Here is a 10,993-nt window from a genome sequence, read left to right as displayed (position 1 = left end):
GATACGCGTACACATCGATGCTCGCTGGTCAGCTCCTTAGTTTCTTGTGTTCCTTCCTTTTTTGCAAGCTTCCTTTCTATCCTATAAGCCATTCTTGCCCTATAAAGCCTGAAAACACTTAACACACAGATCACGGTATCGAATGGTACAAAGGAGAATTAAAATATATACAATTTAAAGGCTTGGGAAGCAAGTTTTCAACCATAGAACAAAATTGGGAAGGGATTGTAAAATCATGAAAATTGTATGAATAAGTGTGCAAAGACTTGATAAAAACTACTCAAATTAGCACAAGATAAACCATGAAATAGTAGTTTATCAATCTCCCCACACTTAAACATTAGCATGTCCTCATGCTAAGCTCAAGGAGACCAAAAGAATGAATTGGGAAAAGTAGGACTCATGAAATGCAACGTATATATGATTGCAACTATATGCTAAGATGTTTCTATCTACTTGGTTAAAGGTAAACAAGTTCTCCAAGACAAACATAAATCAGATTTCACTAATTCAAATCATACAGTAAAAGGCAAGTAAACTTGTAAGAAGACAGCTCATGAAAACAAGGAACATAGAATCAAGCATTGAACCCTCACTGGAAGTGTATATGCACTCTAATCTCTTAAGTGTCTAGGGTTAATCCACTCTACTTTTCTCTAGTCATGCTTTCTAAAACTTGTTCTTCATCTAACCAATCAACAAATATTTAGTGTACAAATGCAAACATCATGAGGTATTTTCAAGGTTGTAATGGGGCTAAGGTAAGGGTGAGGATACATGTATGGCCAAGTGAGCTGTAAACTGAATCTTTGACTAACCTAAGTTCTCACCTAACACACACACACACACACACACACATACTCTATATAATTCTAAAATCATGTCTAGCTACCCATAATCTCAGTTTTGTATGTTTCACATACTCATATATCAAATTTTCTTTAATCTCACCACATATGCATTGATCTTTTATTAAACTTAACATTGGGGTAATTTTGTCCCCTATTTATTTATTTATTTTTTAAATTTTTTTAATTTTTTTTGGTAAACATGAAAGCAAACATAACATATCAATGCATATGGTTTTTCTGGTTTCATATGAGTATGCACCCAAATTCCCAATACTTTTGTCAATAAAACACAACATAATTTCACCAACCCAAGTTTCCACAATTCTCCACACTTGATTGATACACAATCTCTATCTTAAGCTAACCAAAGATTCAATTGGGGTAATTAATTGTTTTTCCGCTTAAGACTAGTGATGTGGTAATATAAAGAACAAATGGGGATTAAAAGGCTCAAAGTGGCTAACAAGGGTAATTGAAATGGTAGGTATTTGGGATAAGTGAGCTAATGACAATTAATGGCCTCAATCATATGTATGCATGCAAATATACTAAACAATGGACATATAGAATGGAACAAACTATAGATTGCAATTATAGAGAAGAAAACACACAAGAATAAAAATTATGGGTAAATAATGTAACCATATAATTAAGCTCAAATATCACAGGTTGTGTGTTCTTAGCTATAAACCATGTTCTAAATTACAATCTTCAAACAAGTTTAACAAAAAAATTTTAATTTAAATTAGTGAAATGCTATAAACTAGGGTCTTGAAAAGAAACTCATCACTTTAACCAAGCAGAACATACATGCAAACAATTATTATCATGCAATCTATCCTATCTAACAAAATAAAATAAAATATAATATTAGTGTTAAGAGAGAGAGATTACCTTCGGAAGTCAAGGACTGACCTCCCCACACTTAAGGCTTGGCACGGTCTTCCGTGCCATCAGTAAGGAGCAAGGTAGGGCTGGAAGTATCGCCTCCGCTGGCTGGTTCGCCATGGCTCCCTGTGCTACTGGATGGGGGGAGTCCGGGGTGTCCTTCGGTTCCGGAGGTGGGTGGACACCAACTATGTGCCCACACGCGAGCCTCCAAGGTAAGTGATTGGGCTGAGATGCCCTTGGGTTTTGACCGATGCTGCCCATAGATCCAGGTGCTGCCGAGTTGGGCTATAACTCCAAGGACACTAGCCCAGTCGAACTAATACATCTGGCGCTTAAGAGAGGCTTCTTGATAAGCATCCAATCCCTCTGGGCTAGGTGGAACATCCAGTGCTCACTGTATGGCACTCTCAGAGACAGGGACTTGCTTCTGACGAACGTAGACAGTTTGCAGGGTAGGAGAGTAGAAGCTGGAGTAGAATTCAACTACCCATGATAAGTTGACCGCTCGCGGCTACCTCCTCAAAAATCCCCACTGTCTCCTCTCGATGTGGGGCTCCACAAAATCAACAAAGTGTGTTGGATCAATGAGTAGATGTTCATTATTGTAGTTCCTCTCAGCTAGGATGGGGAACATCTGCTCACAGTAACAGTTAGTGAACCGGGTGGAGTCCCGTGCGGGAAAGGCTTTCTCTGCTTCATCAACTTTAATGATCCTCTTTACCCGCTTTGTTGGCGGCTTGACACTGGTAGATGGTGGCGCCTTAGCCGGTGCTCTCTTGGTTCCTCTCGTTGCTGGTGTCTTCTCAGTGGCCTTCTCTTTTCCTTTCTTGGTACCCATGCCTAAGGAAGAAAGAAAGAGGAAGACTATTAAACATAAATAACTAAAAACCGGAGGGAGAAAATTCCAAGTGATAATGAATGCCAAAGAAAAGATAATAGCTTAAATACATGGTAGCTACAACATGTAGGTAAGACATCAATTAGAATCAAGAAGGTAATTCAGAATAATTAGATGCAAGAGGGTAAAAGCATGCAAGTACTAGGCATGAGAAGCATAACTCAAGCATCAATTTATTAAATGTGTCAAATAAAAAAGCACTTGTATGATGACAATTGTGAATGATAATCCCAAGTACATGTGGAGTACAAGTGTTGTGAAAAAGAGGAATTAAATTGTAAGAGTAAAATAAAATAGGATTCAGAATGCCATGAGAGTGTTTTCACAAACACTTGGTGTGCAAGTTAAAATAGGAATGAAAATAATGGATCCAAATGTATATGAGAGCCAATAATTACATGTCAATTGTCAAATCACTCCTCATAGTATCCACAAGCTCTATGATAATGAGGTAATGCCCAAATAAAACTCCAACACCAACATAAAAAACAATGCATGATAAAGGAATAAAAAAGAAACCATAAATAACTAAGCTAAAAGAAAAATTGAGAAGAAAGAAAAATAAATAAATGTAATAATTTAAAGAAGAACGAAAGAGTAGAGGGAGAGAAGAAAAGAACCTGAGGTGGAAGATGAAAAAGGGAGGAAGAAAGTAGTAGATAGTAAGAAGGAATAATGAAGAAAGAAGGAAGGAGAAAGAAGGAAGAAAGAAGTAGGAAGGAAAAAGAATTAGGATTGGGGGAGGGAATAATTAAAATCTGGCAGTGTAGTGGTTTAATCGTGCGTCGCATGCGACGCGTACGCGTGGGTCGTGTAAAATTCAAGCGATGCATAAGCAGCCCCGCACACGTACAACTCTCGGGTTGAAACTCATGAGATCCAAAAAGACATATGACGCGTGCGCGTCAGGTACGCGCATGCGTGGATGGGGATTAAGTGAAAATGACGCGCACGCGGCAGGGATGCGTACGCGTGATGAAGATTGTGCTTCTAGCAAAATTCCAGCCCCAAGCCATCACAACTCTCTGGTAAAACACCCATTTACGCCGATTTCCAGGATCACGCGTACGTGTCAGGGACGCTTATGCGTGGGTTGCTGAAAGCGCAAGCGCCGCGCACGCGTAAGGTATGCGTACGCGTGGCCTTGCTTGTGCGCAAAGCAAGCTTCCTTCATCACTCCCGCGCAACTCTCTGGCCAATTCCTTGGTGTTGCGAAATCACGCATGACGCGCATGCGCCAGGGATGCTTGTGCGTCGAACACCCCTTTTTTTTATACAGAATGCAGGTGGTTATGCAGAAATTATGAATGAACACTGATAAAAATAAAATAAAATAAAACTAAGAATAAAAATGGACGATCATACCATGGTGGGTTGTCTCCCACCTAGCACTTTGCTTTTATGTCCTTAAGTTGGACGATCCACAAGCTCAGTCTGCTTCAGTTGGTGGATCCTCCAAGAGGAAGACCTCTAGCTCTTTATTGTCCTTCATTTTCTCACCATGATATAGCTTCAAGCGATGTCCATTGACCTTAATGCATTTGGAGCTTGAAGGATAACTCAGGTGGAAGACTCCGTATGGCTCTGCCTTCTCTACTCTGTAGGGACCTTTCTCAACCTTGAGTTGTAAAGGAGAACCAGCTCCCCAGGTCTGAACTCTCTTCTCTTGATATGCTTATCATGCACAGCCTTCACCTTCTCTTTGTATAGTCTGGAGTTGTCATATGCTTCGAGTCGAAGGTTCTCCAGTTCTGCTAGTTGCAGCTTCCTTTCAACACCAGCTTTCTCAAATCCTATGTTGCATTCCCTTACAGCCCAGAAAGTCTTGTGTTCTACCTCTACTGGAAGGTGAGAAGCCTTTCCGTAGACTAGGTGGAATACTCATCTCGATGGGTGTCTTGTACGCTGTCCGATAAGCCCAAAGCGCGTCTACAAGCCTGGTGCTCCAGTCCTTCCTATGAGGCTTGACAATATTCTCCAGTATGTACTTTATCTCCCTGTTAGACACCTCGGCTTGCCCATTAGTCTGAGGTTGGTAAGCTGTTGCTACCTTGTGAACAATGCCATGTTTCTTCAATAGACCTGTTAATCTCCTATTACAAAAATGAGTGCCTTGATCACTCACGATTGCTCGTGGTGATCCAAAGCAACAGATAATATAATTTCTAACAAAAGAGACAACAACGTTAGCATCATCAGTACGGGTAGGAATTGCTTCCACCCATTTAGAAACATAATCTACAGCTAATAATATGTATAAGAAATCACTAGAGTTTGGAAATGGACCCATGAAGTTAATGCCCCAAACATAAAAAATTTCACAGAATAACATAAGTTGTTGGGGCATCTCATCCTTCTTGGATATATTCCCAAACTTTTGGCATGGAGAGCAAGATTTACAGAAGGCAGTAGCATCCTTAAAAAGAGTGGGCCACCAGAATCCACAGTTTAATATTTTTCTAGCTGTTCTTTGAGGACCAAAATGTCCACCACTCTCAGAGGAGTGGCATGCCTCTAAAATTGACTGGAATTTTGATTGAGGCATGCACCTTCTAATTATCTGGTCAGCACCATACCTTCATAAATATGGGTCATCCCATATATAATATTTGGACTCGCTTTTCAGCTTGTCCTTTTGATGCTTAGTAAAATTAGGAGGGAAGGTATGGCTAACTAAATAATTAGCTATAGATGCATACCAAGGAACTACCTCAGATATTGCATGCAAGCTATCAAATGGAAAAGCATCATTGATAGGAGTGGAGTCACTCTTAATGTGCTCTAGGCAACTCAAGTGGTCCGCCACTAAATTCTGGGAACCACTTCTATCTTTGATTTCTAAATCAAATTCTTGCAGCAACAATATCCAACGTATTAACCTTGGTTTGGACTCTTTTTTAGCTAACAAATATTTTAGATTTGCATGGTCTGAGTATACTACCACCTTAGTACCAAGTAAGTAGGCTCAGAATTTATCCAGAGCAAAAATAATAGCTAGAAGCTCTTTTTCAGTGGTAGTATAATTAGACTGAGCAGCGTCTAAGGTTGATGAGTCCATATTTGACGATATATTTTAGCTTAAATTGGATGGATTTCATCACATAAACTCACACTTATTCACCAAAATAGCATACTTTTATGTTTGATCCCTAAATTGGACATAAATGTGGAAAACATGCTCTTTTGCACTTATTTTGACTAATTTTATTTCGTTTACCTTCCATTCGATACCTTGATGTTATTTGTGAGTGATTTCAGATGAATAAGATAGAAACGGCTTGGTGGAAATGGAAGAGGAGCATGCAAAAAGGGAGAAAGCATGAAGAAAACAAAGGAAAAGAGCACAACCATCGAATTAGAGCCACGCGTGCGCGTGAGCCGCGTCACGCGTCCAGACAAGCATCGCCTAGTGTGTGTGCGCACAGCTACTTATGTGTACGGCAGGAAGGGATTTTCGCGAAATGTGCGGATGCACACATCTGTGCATCCGCACAGGTCCCAGCGCATGCCTCCATTAAAAAGTCACGTGCTGCGCGGTTTTGGGAGTCTCTAGGCCCATTTCTGAAGTGATGAAGGCTGGTTTGAGAGGCTATATTAAGGGTAATGCAACACATATGAAGGGAGAGCCATCTTAGAATAGGAAAAACACATAGCAGGAGTAGGAGTAGTGTAGATTAGGTAATTCTCTCTTAGGGTTTTAATTAGGGTTTGTAGCATTTTATACTTCAAGTTTGATTTTGGATTATAGCAATTGCATTGTAAGTATTTCTTTAATTTCTCTTTTAATTACATTACTTGTTCTACACTTGCTTTTGTTTTCATCTCCTTTGTTCATATTTTCATAGTCTTGCAGTTTTGGATTCCTAGTTGTTTAATTTGATGTTTGATGGCATTTATATATTTGTTTGAGTTGCTTTTATTGATTTTGTTCATTTATGGTTCATATCCTTTACTATTTTCCCAATTTTGCCATGTTTTATGTTTATGCCTACTATATGTTTGATAAAATGCCAATTTTGATTATGGGGTAATTTCCACCCCTTGGCTTGGGAAAAATGAGTTTATGGATTACTAGAGCAATAATGGCCAACATTTAGTGATAATTCTTGGAAAGTTAGTTGATTCTTGTTTCCATTAAAGCTAGCCTTTTATCAACTAGTTTGGTAAGTTGGTTAGAACTTATAGATTAAGGTCAATTATTCTTGCTTGACTTACTCTTCGATGTTTGGGGTTAAGTAGGCGAGATTAACTTTTGATAATTATCATAGTTGTGGTTATGGCAAGGAAGGGATTCCATGACTCATCCCAAGTCAAGGTTTCATTTATGTTTTGAACCACTTTTCAATCACTTTATAGTTTTACTTGTTTATATTACATACATAGTTCTTTAGTTCTTTCATTACTTTATTAGTTGTAATTTTGCCTTGTTCTTTTATCTCTTTATTTCTCTATTGCTTTCTTATCATTGAAAACCCCTTTTGACCATCACAACCAAAATTGTGCATTCGTTGGCATTAGTTCCTAGGAAAGACGACCCGGGATTTAAAACTCCCAGTTATTTTGCTTTGAACTGTGACATCTTTAGGATTGAATTTTGATTGAGAGGATCCATTGCCGATTTGGACTATACTCACAACGGAATTACTTTATCTAGTCTTTCGAATTGGCATAAAAATCTCTTCTATCAAATTGGCGCCGTTGCTGGGGAGCTAGCGTCATGAGTGCTATATTTTGGTTGTTGTAAATATGTCCATAGTTTGAATAGATACTTTTCGGTTGCTTGTTTGCTTTTGTTGGTAATTAGGATTTTATTTGTTTTGTTAATTGATGTCTTTAGTTTTTATTTTCTATTTCCTCTATGAGTTATCACCCTCTTGGTTTGGAGTTTGGTTGTTATCATTTTGTAGGGCTTGATAACTTCAATTTTGGATTGCATCATGGGATTGGAACATCTATTTTGGGAGGAGCAACCTCCTCCATACTACAATGAACCATACCCTTCCCAATGCACATACCCAACCCTAGGATATGGTGGGTTCCACTATGACTATACACCTCCACCACCATATGTCTACAACCCATACCCTCAACACAACCCTCAATCTCCACATTTTCAAACACCGCACCAATACCAACAACCACATTCTAACATACCACCTCTAAACACTTACCAACATGAACTACCTCCCACATATCCAACCTTCTTCCCAACCAATGAACCTTCCCTCTAACCTAATTGTGAAGCTTTTCCACCCTTGGCCCAAGAACCACAAGACCTTCAAGCCTTTTTCCAAGAGCAAGAAGGATTCTGAAGAACTCAAGGGCAATTCATGACAACCATAGCCGAAGCGGTGAACCGCTTAGTCCTTTTACGCTCATCCGATCAAGACACTTCTCTTGAAAAATATGAAGGATCAACTAAAGAATTGAGTGAAGAGGAGAATGTGGAGCTTCAAGGGAAAGAAGAAGAGTTGGGTCATGACATGTAACAAGAGGGAGAAAGAGGAGTATGTGAACCGGAGGAGAGAAAGAGAGAATTGAGGGAGATTGATCAAGATGAGGATTCCATCATTAAGGATTTATTGTCCTCCTTGATCAATCCCCTTAAGGACCCCAATGAACCTCTTCCCCTTGAGCTTAAGAAAGACATGGAGGTAGACTTCTCACAACCTCCATGTTATGATATTAGTGATGGGGAGGAGGAGGAAGATGTTGGTAAGGAAGGAGTTGTCAACCAAGAACATATTGAGTGGGTGGCAATTTCACCTATGAGCTTCATTGGTCCCCATCAATATGCTATCTTGGAGACGTACTACCAACTCATGGTTTTTCTTGGATTGGTGAGTGGTGGAGAAAGGAGTGTTGGTAGCCAAGGGACTCTAAGGATCATCAAGAAGGTTAATTCAAGAATCGGAGTTCAAGCAGTGTCTAGAGCGTAATTGGGTGATTTTGAGAGAATGTTGAGGTGCTACAAGGGTAGATTGATAGCTTGTCCATCCGGCTTGAAGCATAAAGATCAACAAGAAGGTGAGCGGATGCCTAGAATATGGGATCCCAGAGGAGAGTCAAAGACGAAGCATGGATGGAGGTTCAAGGAGGAGTGAAAACACAAGCCACCCTAGCTAGAGTCTCCTCAATAAGTCCAACTTAAGGACTCTAAACCAAAGTGCTATGTGAAAAATACCCCACCATGGTAATATCTTTTTTACCATTTCTCTTTGTTTATAGTCTTAGTTTATTGCATATTTGCTTGCCTTAGTTAGCTTAGGATTAGTTTAAATTTGAGTTTAGATAGGTTGAATTGTATATGGATCATAATTTTGTGATGTTTTGAATGTTTTTGGGTTGATATGTTGATGCACTAAGGGTTGGAACCTTGGTTTTGAAAAGAAGATTTTTTTCTGAAACAGGGCATCTGTGCGTACGCACCAAGCTGTGCGTGCGCACAAAACTGTGTTCTTCGCCACCTGTGTGGACGCACCAGCCTGTGCGTCCGCACGCACCTTAACATGCCCTCTGGTCGCAGCGCCATCACACATTGTGCGTGCGTGCTGCCCTGTTTTCTAAAAGTTGTGCGTGCGCACCGGCTTGTGCGTACGCACGCCTTGTCCCTTTTGTGCTCTCTGTGCGGCCTCACAGACGTGTGCATCCGCATGCAAGCTGGCAGCCCCTCTGGTGGGAGCGTAAGCACAACCTGTGCGCCTGCACCCCATACCCCTTTTCGCTCTTGTGCGAGCACACGGACCTGTGTGCACACGCACACATGATCCATCAAAAAAGAAAGAAAGAAGAGAGTCTTCTGTGCGCGCGCACACGCTCGTGCGTGCGCACACTCCTGCATCCCCGCTCTGTCCGGAGCGCTCGCACGACTTGTGCGGACACACCCCTCCCCTTTTCACCTAGTGTGCGTACGCACAAGTGTTGTTTTGGGCAAAATTTTTATTTCTTTTCCACTTAAGCCCTAACGCACTTCCACCCCCCTCCACCCCTCTCTTTTCTTGCTTTTTCCATGTTTTCCCTTTTGTTTTACTTAATCTTCATTGCATTTCATTTTTATTTTAGTTATTATATTAGTTTTACTTTAGTTGTTTCTATTTAAATAAGTTGCAAGTGTTTGTTTATTAGCGATACGGTTGCCTCTTGATACAATGCACTTATACTTTGCTTTAATATGCAAGTACCTAGTGGATTTAAATACTCTTGTTTTGATTATACCACTAGGAAAAATTATATAAGTGCATTGGATTAAGTGATTTGAGTTGAAATTACTTGTTCATCATGATTTTCATATTAAACATCATCAGATGTCCAGTACTTGTTCTTTGTTAATGCTTTGCATTTGTTTGAGTGACCTAACTTGATTCTTATCAAGCTTATCACTTTTTGTAACAAGTACCCTTTCATGTGACTTTTTCTTTATGCTTCGTGATGAATAGGTAGTTTTCGTTCATTATTGAATTGGCTGTTATTTATGGTGCTATTTTATATTAATCTTGCACTTTAACTTGCACAATTACAATAGCTAATATCTTAATCACTTAATTCACTTTCATAGTCACCTAAGGTTGCTTGTGCCTTAAGTTTTGCTCATTCTCCACTTGCAACCTAGGTTACCTAATTGAGGGACATATGGTAATTCTTTTGATTGTGTGATCCCCGTTTACCCGGCCAATGTGTGTTGTTCTAAACCGTGCACACTTAGAACACACACATTGCCATACCACACACATCTCACTTTTCCTCAATTCTGTTTATTTGTTTACTCAGCAACCGGAACCCCTGAGCCCACCAGTTGAAGGTGGAGGAGCGTAAAGCTTTATTCTCCCTGGATTGCGTTCATGCACGGAGGACCGTGCAATGCTTAAGTGTGGGGGAGAATTCGTCATTTTAGGGGCGTAAACTTTCTTTTCCGAACACTTTGCACTTTGTTTTTGTTTCTTTTTATTATGTTTCTTGTAGATATTTGGAGTGTTTTTTATTGTTGCATTGCATTTTCTTCATAGTTTATATCTATTGCATTTTGCATCTTTTCCATAGTATATATTTTATAGATAGGACTTGTGATTGGATGATGTGAATAGTATAGCACCTAGTTCAATTTTGTCCTAATTGTTCATGTTAGTTTTTTTTTTTTTTTTTTTTTTTTTTTTTTTTTTTTTTTTTAAAATTGATTGCATTTTGCATCTTTTCCATAGTATATATTTTATAGATAGGACTTGTGATTGGATGATGTGAATAGTATAGCACCTAGTTCAATTTTGTCCTAATTGTTCATGTTTTTTTTTTTGCGATGTTGAAAATTAGGAATAGAACTAGGAAAATTTTTTAAAAAAAATTTTTGCATCCATCACAA

This window comes from Arachis ipaensis, chromosome B06 (assembly GCF_000816755.2).
Source record: "Arachis ipaensis cultivar K30076 chromosome B06, Araip1.1, whole genome shotgun sequence".
Lineage (NCBI taxonomy): Eukaryota > Viridiplantae > Streptophyta > Magnoliopsida > Fabales > Fabaceae > Arachis > Arachis ipaensis.
This window is presented reverse-complemented; position numbering follows the sequence as displayed.